The sequence below is a fragment of the Marmota monax genome, unplaced genomic scaffold (assembly GCF_021218885.2).
Source record: "Marmota monax isolate L192 unplaced genomic scaffold, Marmota_monax_Labrador192_F-V1.1 WCK01_AAM20220418_F8-fsc00003, whole genome shotgun sequence".
Lineage (NCBI taxonomy): Eukaryota > Metazoa > Chordata > Mammalia > Rodentia > Sciuridae > Marmota > Marmota monax.
In genome coordinates, this window is record NW_026694084.1 from 30354645 (window position 1) to 30374863 (window position 20219).

Sequence of the window (20219 nt, forward strand, 5' to 3'; positions counted from 1 at the left end):
CAGGGTTAGGGAGTGTGGGAGTCAGGTTGAGACTTGGGGGTCCTTGGGGACCACAGGCTCCAAGGGCCTGAGAGTGGGAGTGGCAGGGGCCAGGCCCAGGTCTGCAGTTGAGGGCTCAAGTTGAGTCTACCCCGGATGTCATCTGACAGTGGTTGCATGTGTATTTGTCAATTGCTAAGCTACGTGCTGAGGGTGCAGAGATAAAGAAACCACTCTCCTTGCTTTGAGGGGCTCTTAGAGGGTGCAGATTCATAACGTGTTGGTTAAAATCCCTGGTGCTAAGTGCCAATGGTGTGATGTTCAAAATGTTTTGAGAGCAGTATTTGCATGCCATGCTTTGGAAAAAGACAGAGGCTTTGAGGTGACACACACTTGGGTTTTGATTCTAGCTCTTTCATTCACTGTGCGACCCTGGGCAACTTACTTAACTTCTCTGAACTTTGATTTTCCTATCAAGAAAAGGGAGAATAATACCTACCTGCTGGTGCTCTTGAATAAGGGAAAAGGAGATGCCACTGGTAAAAGGCTGGACTGTCATCATTCTTCACCATAAGGGCTCCTGCAGGGGAGGCTTTCAACTTCCCCAGGCGTCTGGGAGCCCTCACCCTACAATGAAGTGATGGAGGTGAAATGGACAGACAGGCTGGGCAGATTCAGTCCCCGCTCCTAGGATGGTTCTCTGGTCCTAACTGGACAGGGAAGCCTAGGAGCAGCAGGGCTTGCCCAAGTCCAGCAGGATCCGGTGAGTGCGAGCCAGAGGCCAGGCCAGCCACTCTTGTCGCCCCCACTGCACCTCCAGCCTCCGGGGCACCCTCCACCCCCATCTGCAGCCTCACCACACTCTGCACCAGAACCTGCAGATCCTGGGCCTGGTTTCTTTGTCAGCAAAGTCCTTCCACTGGGAGGGGGACTCACCAGGGGCCTGAGAGAGGAGCCAGCGGGCTTGGAATGCGTTGCAAAAGCGGTTACGAGAGCCCAGCAGGGTGCTGAAATCAGTGATGTCGAGAGGGTTTGTTATTTTAGAAAAAATGACTCATTCTGAGAACCCTTAACTGCCTCCCAGAACATGCACCTCCCTGCCTGTGTGGGGAACCTAGAACCCCCCACAGGGAAGGAAGGCTGCCCCTGTGCTCCAGCTGAGGGGGTCAGGGTGGCTGGTGGCCAGGAAGGGAACCAGCCTGACAGAGGAAGTTGGAAAATGACCCTGAGAGCCCTCTGCTCCTGAGTCCTCCCCTCTGCATTCCTGCAGCCGGCCCTCCCAAAACGCATCCCCTGGAGAGCAAAGGTGTCCACTGACTTAAACAGACCAGTTGGGGTGAGTGTGGTTGTGTGTGAGAGTGTGTGCGTGTGATTGTGTGCGTGACTGTGTTGTGTAATTGTGTGTGGGATTGTGTGTGGGATTGTGTGTGTGTGGGATTATTCCCACTTGATGATACAAAGGCAGTGGCCTCTCAGAGGGGACCAGCTATGTCCCCAAGATAAAATGGGGTGCGGGAGACAGAGGGAGACCGAGGTACAGAGAGACGCACTCAAAGAGGCCGGGGCAGAAGGAAAAGAGGAGGAAGAGATAGGAGGGAAGGGAGGAAAAGAAGGAGGAGGAAGCAGGAGGGAGTGGGAACAAGGGCGGGTGGTCCGTGGGACACACAGGAGGGGAAGCGCTTAGCCAGGGACCTGTTGGCCTCCTGGTTGAGGGGGTCCAGGAGTTAGAGGTGGACTCCAGCTCCACCTCTGCCCTTGGGCTCGCATGTGAGTTTGGGGAAACACACACCTGTGCCACGGGCCCCTTTCCTGTTTCCATGCGTGGGGAGCAGAACAGGGTCAGAGGGTCTAAACTTGAGCGGGCAGAAGAATACTTGGGAAAACGTCGACCGTAGGTGACAGGGCCTCACTGTAGGGATTCTGATTCCGAAGGCCTGGGAAGGACCCCAAAGCTGCATTTCCAACAAACTCTGACTGGTCCACGGATGTTCCTTTGAGTGGCCGGGGCTGATGGTCTTTACTCTTCCTGCTGTCCTTCAGAGATTCAGAATACCCCAGGGCTGCCGGGCACTGAGTGCTGTCCCCATACTGAGGATAGAAAAGTAAGAGGGAGCTTCTACCATTTGGGCCTAGCAGTGTCATCGTGGGGACAGAGGAGAAAACAGTGGCATTGTCATGTGGACACAGGGATGTGCTAAGCCAGGAGCCGTCAGCTACCTGTGTGGGTCCCAGAAGCAGGGTGCTGGGGCCGGTGCTATCACTCATCAGGAAGACACAGTGGCGTATGATACACTGGTGTATGATGCAGTGGCATATGATGGACTGTGTATGTCTGTCCATCTGTGTGTGTTTGTGTGTTTGTGTGTATGTTTACACATACACAAAGGTTCATCTTCTCATTAAGCCACTCTTGACTATTGCTGTCACTTGGTATTACGAGTTAGTCTATTTAATAAGACAATTCACCGTTGCAGCAAGAATTGAGTGAAAGTCAAACACCTGGTGGGCTTTGGGAGCTTCCTTGTGGTCTAGCTGGTGGTGATCCTTGTCCGCCTTAGCCACCCCCTCCCCACCCAGATTTGAGCCATAGTCTTCCTTGGCTCTCTTTAGCTGCCGTACCCCCGCGAGCTTACATCTCACCGACTTGAATTTGATATGACTTACGTCTCACAGAGCTGAGTGTCACGGCCTAGCTGGATGTGACTTGGTGTGGGTCACAGATGATTTTCAATTGGCTCCTACCTTGGTTTTGCCGTATTTGTACTGATGATTTCTTGCACTTGGTGGATGGGTTTAATTTTTGCTGTAGAGGGAAAGATGCTACACAGGCCTGAGGAGGTCCCCTTCAGGACCCCTCTATGTGGGCTGGGACACTGAGGTGCAGGCTAAGTCTGGAGGCCCTGCTTCTTCTTTAGGACTGTGCCCCACCTTGTCCTTGATCCCTAGGCCACGTCACCTGTCCGGCATGTTTAGGGGAAACTGAAAGTTCCTTGCAGGCTTCCGAGGCTGAGGCGGGAGTGATTTCCGAGGAGGAGACCTCCATGGCCTTCATGGTCCGTAAATTCCCTGCCTCCTTCAGGGACAGTTGGTGCTGGAGGGTGTCTGGGTGCTCCAGGACCTCTGTCACTTGGACAGATTCCTTCTGGGACCTTGGTGGCCAGTGGAGCGAGAGGAAGCACCGAGGCTGAAGAAGTGTGGCACTGGCAGCCGTCCCATGTAAACACGCTCTGTCATTGTGAATTATTTATGCACCGTGTGGAGGCTGGACGGGTCCTTGGCCTGCTTGTTCGTAAGCAGGCTGCGGGTCTTGCTTGGCCCTGCTTCCTGGGGGTAGGAGTGTGTAGAGAAGAGAGGAGGGGCTATTGCCTTTTGCTAAGTGTCCCCTGGGCAGGAGCCTGGGGTGACTCCCTGCCTTCTCCAGGTGCAAGTCTGAGCTCCACAGCTCTCCTTGGTAAGAGGCGCTCCAGGCCTCCTTTTGGGGTAGACTTCTTATCCTCGCCTCTTTTCAGTTGGATCACTACCTCACTCTCCTCTGCCAGTGACCACGTCATCCCTGCTTCCAGACACTCATCACAGGCTCTTCCCTCTGCCTGGAACCCCTTCTCTGTCAGCACCATTGAAGACAGCTCAGCTATAACTCCTCCATGTATTCTCCCCACTCACCCCCTGGAAGACTGGGTCCCTCACTCCTTGGGCTCACTGGCTCTGTGCATCCTACATAGCAGCATGACCTCTGTCAGGCACCCCAGCTGCACCCCTTGCTGAGGGACCTGTGTTTTCTCAGATAAACCACAGGGATAAAGGACGAGAGTCTCCCTTAAAGCTGTGTGTAGTGTGTGCCAAATATACAGCCAGCCTTAGGAGGTGCCTGGCACCCACGAATCACATGGCAGACACTGGCTCTTCTTTATGATGCTGATTGCTGTAAATGTGGCTCTTAGTTCAGTCTGATATGATTCTGTTCTAAGCCTTACTCCCAGTGACCCTGATCCACTGGAATACAGGGGTCATGCTCTCACCCATGCATAAGTCTTTGGCTTCCAGCCCAGCATCGGGCACTTAGTGTTCATCCGAGTGCACATTCAGCAGCAGCACACATCAAATAACATGTATTGAGCCCTTGCTGTTTATCAGACTGTGTTCTAAGCCCAGTAGGAATCAGCTCATTTAATATAGTAGTTGTGTGATGGCGATCACCAGTAGTTCCATTTTACAAGTGAGGAAACCGAGGCACAGAAGAGTGAAATAATTTGTGCCAAGTTATATAACTAGTGAGAAGCAGAAGTGAGATTCAAACCCAGAAAAAGTCAAACTCCAATTTGTCCTGCTGCCTCTCGTGTGACAATTGTGGCACGTGGAGTGCTTAGTGAATTTTGAAATAGTGCTTTGGTTTTTGTGTGATTTGATCACCAAGACTAGAGGCAGGTGAATTGCATAGATCAGCTATTAAGAGGATACGTGTTTCTATGTGATAAATGCATCTTTAAAAAACTTTTCCAGGTGTGTCTCCAATGCTCTGTGTCTTCTACTCAGCTGGCCTGATCTAGACCCGGCTCTTGGGCTTCCAGGCTGGGAAGCAGCCCGTGTCTGCAGCCTCTGGGCAGCCAGCATGCCAGTCAGTGGCTAGAACTCATCCGTCCACCTAGGATGCTCCTTCCCCTCTCTCTATGCCAGGATCCTTTCTGGGAAACTCCTCTTGACCTTGAGACCTTTGAGACCAATTCATACTGACCCTCCTTTGGCAACTCCTTCCCAATTGCACCCCCATTCCCTGCTCTCCCAAGTGGAAAACACCATCTCCATACACACACATACTCAGGACAAAGTGGTGAGTGGCAGGGATTCAGTGACAGATGCATGGCAGGCAGTCTATCTCTGACACCCTGTGCAAGTGTCCATGTGAACTTCAGGTTCCCCATCTGCAAAATGGTGCTGATCCAAGTCCCTACCCCAGGGGATTTTTGTGAGGATCAAGTGGAGGAGTGCAGAGAGGCACCTGAGGCATGAACACAGCAACGGCTGCCTGCCACTCTGGCTACTTTTATTTTTCCAGAAGGTCCCACATCCCCTTATCATCTTTGTGTCTCCAGTGCTTACTGGAGTGGCTCGCATAGGGTTAAATGAAATTTAAATGGCAGTTCAACAATGCAATCGTTTGGGAGCATTTACATTTAGTAGGTGCTGGGTATGCAAACACAGAGGGCAGCTGAAAGGTTGGATGCATTTACGTAAAGGTGATCCACCAGGAAGGACAGCACAAAGCAGCCAGTGTCATTCATTCATTATGTACGCACTGCACAGGGCTCTGAAGAGACAGGTCAACAAAATGCACTTCTGGTTCTTGAAGAAAAATGACCAGGTGTGTTAAACATACGACGTAAACAGATGCCTGCTGTTCCAGACGGATGAATGGAGTGGAGCTGGAGCTTGCAGGAGAGCTAGGGGTGGCAGATCAGGGTATCAGGAGCAGGGGCAGGAAGCTGTGTGAGGGGGGTCCTGCCTGCCTTCTGCTTGGGAGTCCGCTCCTTTGTCCTTCCAGCCTCAGAGGACATATTCCCTCCTCCATGAGCCCTTCTTCGAAAGCCCACCTCCTCATCACTCTAGCAAGTCACTCCACTCATTTCTTTTCCGGTACTAGCTACAATCTACAGGGAAAGAAAGGCAGGCATCCTTTCCTGGATACCCACCAGGCGCCACGCACTGTAACCCTCAATCAGTGTGGTGTGCAGGTGTACATTCTTTCATGAATCTTCCCAGCACTCCTGCAGCAGCATTATTATCCGCCTTTTGCAGACCATAAAAGAGGTTCCAAGCGGACAATGCCTTTGCCCAAGGTCATCAGCTGGGAACAGGAACTGGACTTGGATTCCAGGGCCAGCTGCCGCCCACACCCATGGCACTTTCATGGTGCCAGGAGCAGACAGGTAGGCAAGGAAGGAAATGGAATGACTAGTCTACTGCCCCAGGCATCTTCATCCAGGAGTGATTTCCCTAGTTGGGTCTGCTGTTGCTGCGGAGACTTGGCGCGGATGAAGAGGGCTTCTTCCTGACTCAGCAGCACCACCTGCAGGGCATTAGGGGAACTGCAGACATGGCCAGGACTTGCCACTGATCTCTGCTGGAGCTGCAGGTGGGAGGGAACCCCAGGAAAGGCAGCATCCAAGGACCCAGAAAGGAACTTAAAGTCACAAAGTTAGAGATGGCAGGTCGGAAGATGTACTCCTGACTCCCAGTTCAGTACCTCTCCCCCCCACTTTCCCTTTCATCTTTCTCCTTCCCTTCCTCTTCCCTGGACTCCTCTTCCTCTCCCTCCCCCTCCCTCTTTTCTTCTGCTGCGTCTTGTTCTTCCTCCTTCTCCTAATCCTCCCTCCCTGTTTACTCATTCAACAATCTTTCCTTGTGTAGGGGAGTAGATCGCGGGCATCCTTTGTGGGATATAAATACTGGTAGCTAAAGTTTGCTTTCTGGGATTCTTGTTGCACGATTGTCACTGACAGGGTCCTTCATAATCGCCACCGAGATGCACTGACTTTACCACATGTTGGCACCACCTAAATGCTGCACTGCACTTGCTCCTCACAGATGAGGACCCGAGGCGTAGGGAGTTTTAGGACCCTGTGGGCATGGTGCAGTGAGCTATGGAGCTGGGATTCGAACTCAGATCCTTCTGACCCCAGAGCTAGAGCGTTTAATCACCATGTTATATTTATTCCTTAAAAGATGACTCAAGAACTATCCATCCTCTAATTGAATTTTGCTCCTATTTTAAGTACTTCTATCTCTTGTCTGAGAGTGGTATGGACTCTCACATGTATTACTTCTTAAATCCTCAGAGTTTCTGTTGAGGTTCTACTATATACCAGGTACTGTGCTAGGTGCCAGGGACAGAGAAGCAAATGTAACTCTGACAGGAGCCCACAGTTTTGTAGGTGTGAGTGTGACATATGGCAAGCAGCGAGGCCCATTCTAACAGAAGCTCTGCACGACTCCAGTGAGCTGTCACAGTGCTACTGACGGGGATGACACCTCCGGAGGTCTGCTGTGAGATGACACTTCCTGAGGTGACTGCACGTGGTGTCCCTGACTGAGTGGGATGGAGACATGGATCAGGGAAAAGAGAACAATTTCTTCTTTCTCTGCGGGGGAGGGGGTGGGGCATCACAGAAAGGGCACAGGGGCTGCTAATGTTGTCAAGGCTTTGATTTCCTCTTCTCTTCAAGGCTTTTGCAAATTTTAAGGAAATGTGTTTTTGTGTTTTGACCTGAAGGGCAGGAAATCGACTTCAGTTTCCATTTCTGCATTAGCTACCAAGTTGCATTTCTTTTAAGTTCCCAGGAATCTTGCCCTTGTTCTCCATTTTGGGGGGGTCGATGGGTAGTTTCTCTTTTTTGGGGTAGTTTGTTCCTGAAACTAGAGTGCAGCAACTGCAGGTGGCATGTCCCAAACCAGAGGATCAAGTGTGGACAGCCTGCGGTTGCATAAGGAATTTCTCTGCTAAAACCAGAGAGAAGTCCTCAGAGGGTGGAGCCCCATCACACAGATGCCTAACGTGGAAGATGGCAAGTGCCACATGCAGGCATTCACACAGCACCCACAGGACTCTCACCTTTCCCCTAGATATCCTCCCCAGTCAAGAACACTTGTGTATGTGTGTGTGTGTGTGTGCATTTTAATTTAAAACTTATAGTAGAAAACAAGAGTTTTTTTTTTCAATTCCCAAATATAATATGGTTGTACAACAAGGATGGTTGTGCCCTCCCTCACAGCACACCTTGAGGACACTAATTCAGGCCTGTGTAGGGAGGGCGTGGCCCTGAGTGACAATCTTAGCCCTGGATGTGCCGGTTACTAGAAGTGTGAGCAGGATGTGCAGATGTGAGGGAAAGAAGGCAACAGGCCAACCTAAGTCCTGCTCCCAGCCCCCCAGGGGGTCTACACCTGGAGCCTCCCCTTGTGGGACAAGCCGTAGGGGAGAAGGGTGGTCATAGAGGTGGAAAGCAAAGTGCATGTTGTTCCCCTCCACATCCCAGCGAGGGGAACCCCAGCCGTGTGTGGAGGCGGGAGGATTGAAGGTGAGAATCCTCTGCCCCTGTCTGCCCTGGGGAAGATGCTCTCCAGCCCCTTGATTTCTCATGAATTTGAAGTATTATATTTATTTTCTTTGCCAAGTTCTGGGCTTAATAATATAACCTTGTTTCTGTGGAAAAACGAGTTCTAAGACCCAAGTAATGACCCTAGAAATCAACTTGCAGGTCGACCATCTTGGTTACTCTGGGGGAGCTCTGCTGTTTGTCATTGTAGAGTTAACGTGATGTAAAGAGCCTTATATAAACTGGGGATCTTGATGTCTCTGTGCCAGGCTGCCCCGGCCAGCTGCAATAGGGTCCCAGGGAAGCCACATCCCCTTCCCTGTGGGGGCCTCATCTGTAGAACGCAGGGTGGGACTAGATGTGCGCCCCTTCCAGCTCTGAGTCTTTGGGGCTTCGGGTTTCTTCACTGTTACTTTCACCCACAGCATGGTATTGAACTTCCAGCTAAGTAGAGGACTTCTTTGACACAGGGTGTGCTGGTTCCAGGTCCATCTGTCATGCTGTGTCAACTCCTTTCTGGCTGTGTCAGCCCCCCCCTGCTCAAAGGGCATCAGGAAGGAGAGACCTGGGTGCTTCTCCTTCCTTCTACCTTGGCAGGTGTCTCTGGCAGAGATACATCTCTGCCTCATTTCTAGTGCCTGCCATGGCTCCAGCTGTCCAAGGGTAACCCTGGGTCTTGGATGGCCACCATCTGCCCCCATCTTTTGTTTCGCCAGCTCAGCAGGGACAGCAGCTTCCTGCTCCCTTTTGCCTCTGGGTTGCCTGGCCATTTTCTGGGTGTCTTTTCAGGCTGCCTGTCCTTCCCATTCTCCACATTAATTTCCTCTTGTCTCAGATACTTGGAGTGGTTTCTGTTTACTTGGCTGGACTTTGGCTGATGCACTTAAACTTTTATTGGTTTTACCTTATAACAGCCAGCAGTAAAGATGCCGATGATAAGGTTGGTGGTTATAGACCCTTATTTGGTGTATAACCTCGCACATTACAAAAGCTTTCACTTGGGTTCTGTAATTTGAGTTTCACAATAACGATATGATGTAAGAAAGGCATTTATCATTAATTCCATTTTATAGAAGAGGAAATGACTTCACTCAACTCCCACAGCTGGTGGGTTTTGATAGAGTAGAACCCGAAACACTGGTCAGGGGAGTATTAGTTACCTACTGCTGTGTAACAAATGACCCTAATACTTAGTGGTGTAAAATAGCATCCTTGGCTATTGGGAAATGGTCCCCAATTCACTGATGTTTCTCCGCTCACACATGTTGAGAGATGATTGCTCACCCAGAGCTTGAGGCATGGGTCAACCAGGGAGGGCTTTGAGGTTATACTTTAGAACAGTCTGAGCTGGGGTCAGACTGTGGTGATGAGGAGGAAGGTGGCTGACTGGCATTTGCTAGTGTAACACTGAACACGCAGTCTCCAGGTACTTGGGTGCAGCCCAAGCTTATTGATACTAACATCCATAATAGGAAAGACCTGTGTGTCTATCTGTCCATCTACATTCTCCACTGAATGTCCAGTGTGCAGCCCTGCTGGAGGGCAGGGAGGATCCCTGTCTTGGATGGGCTTTCATACTATTAGAAACAAGTACATTTTAAATTCTCAAGTCAGCCTTTGAAGAAGATCAGGGTCACGATATCCGTGATATCCTCCACTTCATCAGTCACTGATCACTATTTCCATGCATTTTGTGCTTACCTTGTGCCAGTCTCTTACCCCACCATCACAGACGCCTAGCCAAGGATCTCCCCCGAGTTATTTCTGGAAGTCCTGGAGGATGGCTCATGTGTAGAAGTGGACTTCATCCTTCCTTCTTCCATGTAGTGTTTACTCCTTCCCAGCCCAGCCTTACGCTTTAATGTCTATAATCAAGCCCTGGGGAAGATGCTGTCCAGCCCCTTGATGTCCGTAATCCAGGAGGCTCCTGCCAGTGCAGATGTGGCTGGTATCTGGGTTGGGCTGGGGTCTCCATCCAGTGTGAATCATGCTCCATAGGGACCCAAGGAGAACGCTTCTCTCTCTTTGTATCTTGTCAGCTTATATTTGCTCCAAATCAGGCTCACCTTGCTTTCCAGTAACTCATGGAGATTTTAATAAATAAATATGTTTTTGTTTTATTCTGTTTCAGGTTCTACTCCCACAGGTTCTGGTGCAAGCTCCAAGCCAGATGTAAAGAAGTCCATCAAGAAACTTTCTGAGCCCTTTGCTCAAGTGTTCCCCATGCTTTCTGTCATCGTCCACCCTGCCCCAGTGGACAGTGACCCACTGGAGCACCATCCTTTTGGATGATGCCTTCTGAAGTGTGGGGAACAGACCATTGGTGGAGACTGCATTAGTTATCTGTTGCTGTGTAACAAATAACCCGAACACTCAGGTGGCTTCAAAGAGCATACTTCAGTATCTCACAGCCTTTCTGGAGCAGCAACCCAGGAGGGACTTAGAAGGTCCCTGGACTCTGTTCCAGGTCCTTTGTCTCTCATGAAGCTGCAGTCATCTTAAGGTTCCCTCATGTTACTGCTGGTAGGTTTCAGTTCTTCCTGGTTGATATGCTGGGGGCTGGAAGGTTCCCTCAGTTCCTTCACATGGGCCTCTCCACAGAGTGTTTTGCAGCATGGTGCTGGTGAGAGGACAGGGAGAATGCAAAGGAGCCACAAGTCATGGTCTCACAGCCTAATATTGGTAGGGATGTCCTGTCACTTTTGCCAAATTGTTTTTTAATTAATGCATTTTGGCAAAAGTGATTAGATTCCCTCTTTAATGTTTCATGAAAACATTTGTGGTGAGTCTTCTCTAACACCCAAGGGATTGGAAAATTAGGATGAATACAGTTTAAATTGACTCTCTCAAAAAGAGGTATATACTTCCCTATGAGAAAACATGGCAACCTTCCTGAGTGCTGGTTTCACTTAAAGATGTTGGGTTGAAAAGTTAAAATATCTGACCAGCAAATATTTTAAAAAATTCTTATACAAAAATGAATGTAGATATATGTCCCCCTTGCTCCTTTGAGCCATACGCCTCATCTCCACCAAGTAGAGTGTCCTTGACTTAGCTCCGCAGGTGTTGTGTGTTTCATATCCTGGTTAAGAATTAAGTGCAAATGTCCCCAGAATTTTTAAAATAAAAAATATACGACTGCAGAAAAGCCGTCTATATCCCTCATCCTCCCTGTGGTGCCCAGGAAGGGTATGAGGCCATCACTAGCTGCTGGTGAGGGATTCTGATAGAAAAATGTGAGGAGGCGCAGTTGCTAGAGTTTAAGCGCAGACTCCTACCTGTGCCTGTGTGGTGGACCTCCTTTAGGCCCCTGTCATCCCTACCCCTGGTGTTCACGCCATTGTAGAAGCCTCTCCCTTTGATGGCCTGCAGGAGCTGTGCCTTGCTCCACATGAACAGAATATAGCAAAGGCAGTGGGATGTCACTCACATGATTAGACAATGCTGTATCAGACCCGGTCTCATCAGATCTTTCCTCATGGGCTTGATGAAGCAAGAATCTAGACTGGGGGAGAAAGCCCACGTGGTGAGGAACTGCAGGTGGTACCTAAGATGTGAAGACAGCCTCTAACTGGCAAAACCCAGGACCCTCTGTGAGACAGCCCCAGGAACTGAGCTCTGTCAACAACCTGAATGAGGCTAGAAGCCAGTTCATTCCCAGGTGAATGTGCAGCCTGCCTGACACTTGGATTGTAGCTGGTGAGATCCTAAGCAGAGACTCCAGTGGAGCCATGCCTCTACTTCTGACCTGCAGAAACCGAGGAATACCTGTGTGTTGCGTTCAGCCTCAGTTTGCGGTAGGTGTTACACAGCAATAGAAGAAAATGAATATACCTACCAGAAGGCCCGTGTGAAAATCTAAAAAATGTTTCAAGGTACAACAAATTTGACTATATAATTTTGTTTTCACTAATTGTCTTTTTTTTAGGCTCCAAATATTTATAAAATGTCCCCAAGGATGAAGCTCTCAAGACCAAATTGAACGCGTCTTGGTGGAAACCAAGGTCTGCCAGAGCCATCTTAGCCAGGATGAAACACACAACACCTGAAGGACTAAGTCAAGGACACTCTGCTGGGTGAGACAAGGTGTCTGGCTCGAAGGAGCAGGGGGCATGTGGAACAAGTCACTCAGAGGGTGCTTTGCCTCAACTCTGGGTTTATGAAGATTGTGTAGGAAGAGTGTGGTGGAATGCTCAGATTTCCTTTTTGCCTTTAAGTTGGTGAGTCAGAAGGAAAAGGTTAGTGGGCAGTTGATACTGAGTAGACACAGGAACAGCTTCCTCTTGCTCCCGGAGTTGAATGACTTTGTCCCTGAGATGTTAGCATGGTGGACCGTAGAGTCTTTAGGACCCCTATCCTCCTCTAGGCTGGGACTAGTATGTTAAATTGTGGAGGGCACTAGCCTTGGATGCTGAATTTAAAGGGTGCCCTCAACCTGGAAATCAAGATAAATAAAATTTTAATGAAATATTTAAAGATTAAACAATTATGCCAAACAACAATGAACAAGTTATCAACATTTTAAAGAGGGACAGGATCCCGCCTTGGTCCTAATCCTGACCCTGACTGTCCACACACGGAGATGTTTGAGTGGTTAGGACCCAGTCTATAAATAACGGTCAGGCAGCCAGTGGCAACCCTGGGGACATGGTGCAGGTCTTGCTGCCTGGAACTTTACAGGTAAATGGAAGTTTTAGCTGTGACCACAAAACATAATAAAAGACTTACCTGGTAGTTGGTCTATTGAGAGAAAGATCTGCCTTGTATTCAGGGTTTTATTCTTTTCAGCCTTGTTTTATATTTTATTGGTCTTCAGTTGGGTTTTTCCAAAAGCAGACCCCAGTCAGGGACTAGGTGCCAGCAGTTAATTTGGAGGTGACCCCCGAAAGCTTCAGTAGGGAGTACAAAAAGGAGCCAAGTGAAGGGAGGGAGCCACCTGTAAGGGCGAATGACAGAGTCGGTTGATACCATGGGCACCTGGGACTTAATTGTTCTGAGGATCCTTGGAGAAACAATATGAGCCCATCTCAGAATTGCCTCACGTGGGGGGTGAAGCAACTTGGGCATATATATGGTATTTCAGGTCATTCATTAGTTGAGGTTTACCCTTAAAAGCCTGATGTCCCTTCCTGCCCAGGGAGAGAGTCAAGTACTTCCTATGGTGGACAAAGATCTCAGAACAAGAGGTGCAGGGGCTTGGAGTAAGAAGGTAGAGGAGAGTGTGGGAGCTGTCACCAAACTGCAGGTGAGCTGTGAGGCGGGCTGATGGGACAAGGGCAGGACGTTGACAAGCATGAAGTGCAGCTAATACCCACAGGGAATAATAACTAGAATAGGACAAGCTCTTCTAAGCACGTGGAGTGACCAGGTCTGGATGCGCCACAAGACTCAAAGACACTGGATTCAGGAGCCGACTTGGGTATGTCTCCCTGCATGGATTCCAGCCTTTGGCCTCTCTGTGTTGGCTGCCTTTACCCAGTGGGACCCTGGACCCACAGATGACCAGGCAACAGTGACAAGGAGGGACATGCAAGGAGGACCCACAAGGTGCATGGTGATTCCTGCAGTAACTATATCCTTTGTCTGAGAGGAAACCATCACCTCTGGTGTCAAAACTGGCAGGTGGTGGAGATTGTGGAGTGAAAAAGTGCTTGCGTGGCCTGGAACGGGGGGACCTGGTCCGACACTAAGACCGGGACTTCACTACTTTGTAGCCAGACTGTGAGCAGAGAGAAAATGCAGACTGATTTTTCTAACTCAGATCATGTGTGTAATGAATCCTATTAATGGCTGCTGATTTGTTTAGCAGTTACGACATGCTGGGCACTGTGGTGTGCTTTATAAGCCTGAACTCACTGGATGCTCACAACACGCCCCCGAGAGAGGTATCGGACTTGGAGAGGTTAAGTAACTTGCCCAGGTCCCAGGAACAGTACGAGCAGAACTACAGTTGGTAGCTGGGCACACCCTAAGAACTCGGGGTGACGTTCTATAAAATGACTGCTAAGAATGCATATGTTGCATAAAGAAGGACAAGAAGTGAACTGGTTGAAGCCTTGCTCATAAAATAAAATAGAATGCTCATGTGAAGAGTTCATCACTACATTTCAGGATGTGGTGGGCAGACACCACGTGTCTGTGTGTGTGGGAAAGAGTCTGTGCTTGCTACGTGGTTGGAGAAGCGCCCGTGGGCTACCCCCATGCCCTGATATTCCAAAGGTGGGCCCAGACTTTCCCAGGGACAGTCATCTGTGCTGAGAAGGAGGCTCTGGATCTGTGGTGTCCAGGGGACTCCGGCAACTGCTCGGCTTTTTTTGGGTCCCACCCTTTGCTGGCTGTTTGACTGCAGGCAAGGGACTTAGTCACCAGGGAACCTACTTTTCTCATCTGTAAATGAGGATAATGAGCCCTGACTCTTGCCTTCCTCTCAGGTAGGGCAGGAAAGCTTCCTGAGAGCACCCCATGGGGCCTTTTGATGTGCTTAAAAGAATCCTCCTTAATTGCCTGGCCAGGCACTGAGCAGCTGGGCGAAAGTTTTATGACCCAAGATTCCCACAGCGCATCATCTACCGGCTCCAGAAGCCCTCAGAGGGTCTCAGCGATGGATTCCGCGGGCAAAGCTTCTGCCAGTCCATCAGCAGAGATCTCTCAGAGCCTGAGTCACCTAATAGGTGGCTTCCTGGGGGTGCTTTGGCCAGGGCCACATGTATTTATGTGGTATTTTCTGAGAGTTCCTATGAGCACATGGCAATTTCTCCCTCCTCCTGGAACCCGTCCATAGCAGTCATTTCTAGAGCTGTGAACTACTGCTGACCTTTGTCACTTCTGTGACAAGCTGGATGTGCCTTGTCCCTCTGGGTCCGGTGTTTGGAAGGATGAAGTGAGCATTGGGCTTGGTACCAGCATGAAGCTTTCTGAAGAGTCTCTGCCTCCGGCCTGCCTGGCTGTCCATGCTCACCACACTGCGGTCTGGCCAACAGAACACACTGCTTCCTCCTGGGAACCACCAGAGTCCCTGCATGGTCCACAGGAGGAAAGTTGAACAAGTAACTCGGCCTCCCAACCTTGGCCCCCAACTCAAAGTCTGGTTGCAAGTTTGCTTCTCTTCCTTTCCCATCTTCTGTAATGTAGACAATCCTTTCACTTAAGTTTGTTGTCACCTCCTGTGTGCCAAGTACTATGGTAAGCTGTGTTCAGCTCTGGGCAATGAGATATCGTTCCTGCTCCCAGACAGGCATGGCTTCTGATAAGGGCCATGCTGTGCGAGAGGGTGGGTCTGCAGGGGTCCGCCTGGGGAGAGAGTAGGAAGCCCAGCAACCAAGGATGATTAGGATGCAGCGTGACAAAGAGCCAGCGGTGGGAGTGGGAGTGGAAATCACGGCCGGAATGTTCCAGCAAGAAGGGCGTAGATATGAGAGGGGCCTGGGAAGTGGGGATTGGTGGCACCTTATGGCTTGGGAAGAGGCTCGGGTCCTGAGCACCCTGGTGAGCCATGCTAAGAGGCCTGGACTTTATTCTGAAGGAAAACCAATCCTGAGCTGGGACTCGACGTGGCTACCATGTCCTGGATTGGCTCCTGGCCAGGAGCTCTGGAACGCCTAGGCCTCTGCCAGAGAGAGCCTTTCTTTCTGAACACTCCAGAGTCTATTTGTTGTAGGTTACCTTTTATCACATTCTGCCTCTACTTTCTATTTGCCACATTTGTCTGTCTCCTTAGGACACTTTCCTCTGGTTCCCACAGCACTTAGCACGCAGTGCTTTGAGCCCCACCCCCTTCCGGCTCCATTCCCACTGCTCATTAGTTGTGTGATCTTGACAAGTCACTTTATCTCTGAGACCTTGAGTTGTCTCATCTATAAAATGGGAGCAATGATATTTATTGCATAGGATAATTGTGCGGATTAAGTCAAGTACCCAGTTAACACCCAATAAACGTTCCTTGCTTTCCTCCTTCCTTTGGTCTCTGGCTCAGAGAGATTGCTGCAACACGGGGCAGAGCATCTCTGAGGGAGGGATACTCACTTTTCCCATGGGCCCAGGGAAGTGTTGGATGCATGAACAAGATCCCATCTGCACTGGCTTGCTGAGTACCAGGCAGAAGGCGGAAGACAAACACCATTGCACGGAGTCTTGGCTAACACCGGCAGCTGTTGCCACCCATTCTAATCTGATCAGTTCTTTGACATCTTCTGTGCAATCCTCATGTTAATGTAAACAAAGAGAAAATGTTGAAAGTAATTTGCAAAACACAAAATTACAGGATGTGAGTCTTCTTGTATAGGATTATGCCTTCAACAAAGTTGTGCTCCCAGGGAGAAGAGAAACTGTCATCTGCCAATGAGTGTTCCCCCTTTTCTACCTGGCTGCTGCTTGGCCTGTGCACAGAATACAGACCATGAGTACAAGTCTTTGTCACAGTGACGACCACCCTTATCATCACCATCGTCACCCACAGTGCCTTCTCCTGCTCCCTGGCCTCCTCTTCCTTATTGTTGACATTTGGATGGGGTGCAGGACAGATCCCCACCTCCTTGTCCCTCAGGCCATTCTGTATAATCTGCATGCATCTGACAGACCGCTGCACAGCACTCCTAGATACCCCACTCTTACGGAAACTTCAGGAGGCAGCAGAGCAATCATCTTCATCCTAACTGACGAGGAATCAGAGGTACAGAGAAGGTGGGCAACCTGAAGGAGGGCCAAGGACTTGAGTGGAGCATTTGCAGGCTGGGGCAGAGACTCACGTTGTCTGCAACCTGAAAAGAGTTTCAGGTTGTTTGAAGCAAGAGGGCAGCCTTGTTTCTGGGCACCCAGCCCCAGTTTCCTGTTGATATAGGGTCACCATGAAGTTGAAAGAATCTTTTCAGCACCTGTGGAAGTCAGTTTCTTTTTCTACCTTCCTTCTATTCTTGGAACTCCCACTGTGTGCCTGGAACATAAAAGTGTTTGTTGCATGAATAAAGATTGAAGGAGAACATGAAGAATAATGAGAAGAGAGTTTGCCCTTGGGGTGATAGGACCGGTATGACTTCTAGAATATTCCACAGATGCCCCCGCCATCCTGCCTTGGCTCACAGAGCTGTGAAATTGCATCTGCGTATTTGTCCTCTACTGAAGTGCTAGGGACAAGGCTTCCCTCCCTCATTGTCTGCTTTCCTCATGTTTCCTCATGGTAGAGCAGAGGTGCGGCCACAGTTGAGGACCCCAGGGAGGCCTGACGCTCGCTGGGTTGCGTTTAGCTGTTGAGCAAGGTTGATACTGCAGGCCTTTGTGGCCGTTCCTTCCTCTAGAGCTGCCTGAGTTCTGACTGGTTTTCTGCACTTTTACGTTTCATGCTTTAATTGCCTCCACTCTCTGCAGGTGTCCTAGGAAAATTCTTGGCCAAAGAACAGAGGTGATTTTTTTTTGGCCAGCATTTTAATTAATTAAAACACACACACACACACACACACACACACACCATAAAACTAACGAGGCAGAGTGTGAAGTTGAGAAGTCCAAGGGAATCTATCAGCAAGTGCAATTTCAACAAGCCCCTTTCATCTGCCACTCATGGAGACACCGAGATCCAATCAGCTCTCTGCTGGAGAGATTGGCTCAGGTGATTCTGAACAGTGAGTTTCCTTCCCCTTCTCTGACCCCTCTCCATTCTCATCCACCCCTCCTGTAGGAGAAAGAGACAGAGCGGCTTCTCCAAGGTTCAGTTCCTGGGACAAGCCAGGTCATTGCTTGCCTGGAGACAAGGTGACCTGCCCCTCTCTTTTATGCTTTAGGTAATTGACAACGGTGATGTTCAATTACTATTTCTTCTTTCGCATTTGAGGCCCCAGGTGCTCAGTTTTCTCTGGTTTCTAATAGGCTTACTCTATAGCAGCCAGCACGGAAAGGCTTGGAATTCACATCGAGATATAAAGAGGGACGACACATCTTCTTTCATTCCCTGCTTTTCATTGTAACAGCCATAAATTATGTTTTGGCAAAGTGGAAGCCCCAGCCTCGGGGAACTGTGTCTCCTAGAAAGTTCTGCAACCCAGACTCAAGGGTCCCTTTCTCTTGACCCAAAGACCATCCAATATTCTTCAAATTCCCCCAATGTTAGCATCCAAATCAATCCCCCAGTTGACTCCTTGCACAAATGGCATACATTTAAAAGTCTGATCCATATTATGATTTTCAGCTTGGAAAATCAGTCACCATAATTATAGCTCCCACCGAGTCCTCCTTTCTCAGAATTCCCCCAAGGACCTGAGACCATCAGTGTTCAGAAACACTGAACTGTGGTTGCTTTACCGCTTTCTTACTGTTCCTCTCAGTTTGTCCAGTTCTCTTCAGTTGGGTGATAGCCTAAGAGGAAAAGTAACAGGGCCTCTCGGTCTCAAGTATACAAAGACCGTTTGAGAAGATGTGTTTGGAAGAGGCACTCAGGATACACGCGAGGGTTTAAACAGGAGAAATTCTGGATGTGTCAATATGATCTGACCTCCCTTTGTCATGTGACCCTAGGTGATATTCTTGTGAGTGGGTCTAGGAGGCGTCCCTTCTGTTGCAAGTCAGACTCATCAGGGGAAATCATGGTTGATTCTGGGCATTGACTTAAGAGAACACAGAGATTGGAAGGAAGGTATTTAGAAGACATCAGCTGACATAGTGAGGGAATTTGATGATGCATATGAAGACCTCCAAAATAAAATACACACAGAAAAAACAAACTGAAAAAAGTTGCATAACTTGGAATGGATATGGGAAAGAGAGATAACTTTATTCTTTATGATCCCAAATGTCACTAATAATGTATTAGTTAAGCTCTGATGCAATAACAAAATGAACCACAAACATTTCAGTGGTTTCACACAATAACAGTTGATCTCTTACTCTGCCAAAATACAATGAATATTGTGTGTTCTCTTTAAATTTTAGTGACACCATGTGGAACACAGCATCTGAGGTCACTAGAACCTCACATGGAGAGATAGAAGAGGCATATCAGTTTCAAGTTGCCTCAGCTTGGATGTGACTCATGTCACTTCCACTCATAATCCATCAGAACCAGTCAGATGTAAGATTGGGAAGTGTGAGTATCAGATGAATTCTTGATGAGTGTAGCTCATTCACGAACTGGGATCTTTTCCTTATTTAACATTACTTCTGTAGCACCATATGCCAAGCACTGTTCTACATTTGACAAATGTGAAGTCATCGAGACCTTGTAATGGCCCCACTGGGTGGTTATATTTATCCCTATTTTTCAAATCAGGAAATTGAGGTCCTGAGATGTTAAATGAGTTGTCCAAGGTTTCCTAGGGATGTGTGGAAGACTCACATTCATATCAAGGTATTGGGATCCAGAGTCTCTGCCTTAACCACAGTTCTATGCACACACACCCCAGCCTGCTCATGAGCACTGGGTTGGGGTGGTAAGAGGCTGGAATTGATACGATCATCAGCTCATAGGGAGGCAGATAGCACTGCCTCCAGAGAGCACTGGAGCCAATACCCTCTTTACTCAGAGATGGCCAGACTTCTGGGGAAACTGAGGTCCATGAAGAAGAGTGAGGTGTTCCGACTCTCCCAGCAAGGACTGGGTGTTCTAAAAGGTAAAATGGGTCCGAAATCTTAACGCTGGCATCAACAAAGTTTTGTTTTTTCCTTTTGTGGTGCTAGGAATGGAACTCAGGGTCTCATGCCAGGCACATGGTCTACCGTTGAGCACACCCCCAATGACAAAGGGCTACCATTATAGAAATTTAAAAGCACAAAAGTAGAAAGAATGCTTGAATGAACCCCAAATGCCCAGCTTCAACAAGTGTCAACATCTGGCCCTTTTAACTTCACCTGTCACCTCCCAAGAATTTTAGGGTGAGAATAGAGTTTTTAAAATGAATCCCAGACATCCTGATTCTCTCTCTCTCTCTCTCTCTCTCTCTCTCTCTCTCACACACACACACACACACACACACACACACACACCAAGGTCCAAGTCATTTTGAAGGAGGATTCAGGGAGAAAATGAGACTCAGCCCAGTCCTCTGGAGGAGAATGGCTGCTGTGCCTGGGGAGGGCGCCATGTTTTCTGGAGAAGGTGGACACTGGTCTGTCCACCACTGGTCCTTCTTTCAGCCCAGGCTTCCCTCCCTTGAGGAATTCCAGAGT

General features: G+C 49.1%; 1 long non-coding RNA gene across 1 annotated transcript in view; it reads left to right on the forward strand.

Annotated features, from left to right (window-relative positions):
• Positions 1-15471, forward strand: part of LOC131424971 (uncharacterized) — a 57663-nt gene extending 42192 nt beyond the window's left edge. The window contains exons 2-3 of the long non-coding RNA XR_009228685.1: positions 10201-11866; positions 11998-15471. This is a non-coding gene — a long non-coding RNA (uncharacterized LOC131424971). The remainder of the gene's footprint in view (positions 1-10200; positions 11867-11997) is intronic.
• The last annotated feature ends 4748 nt before the right edge of the window (positions 15472-20219 follow it).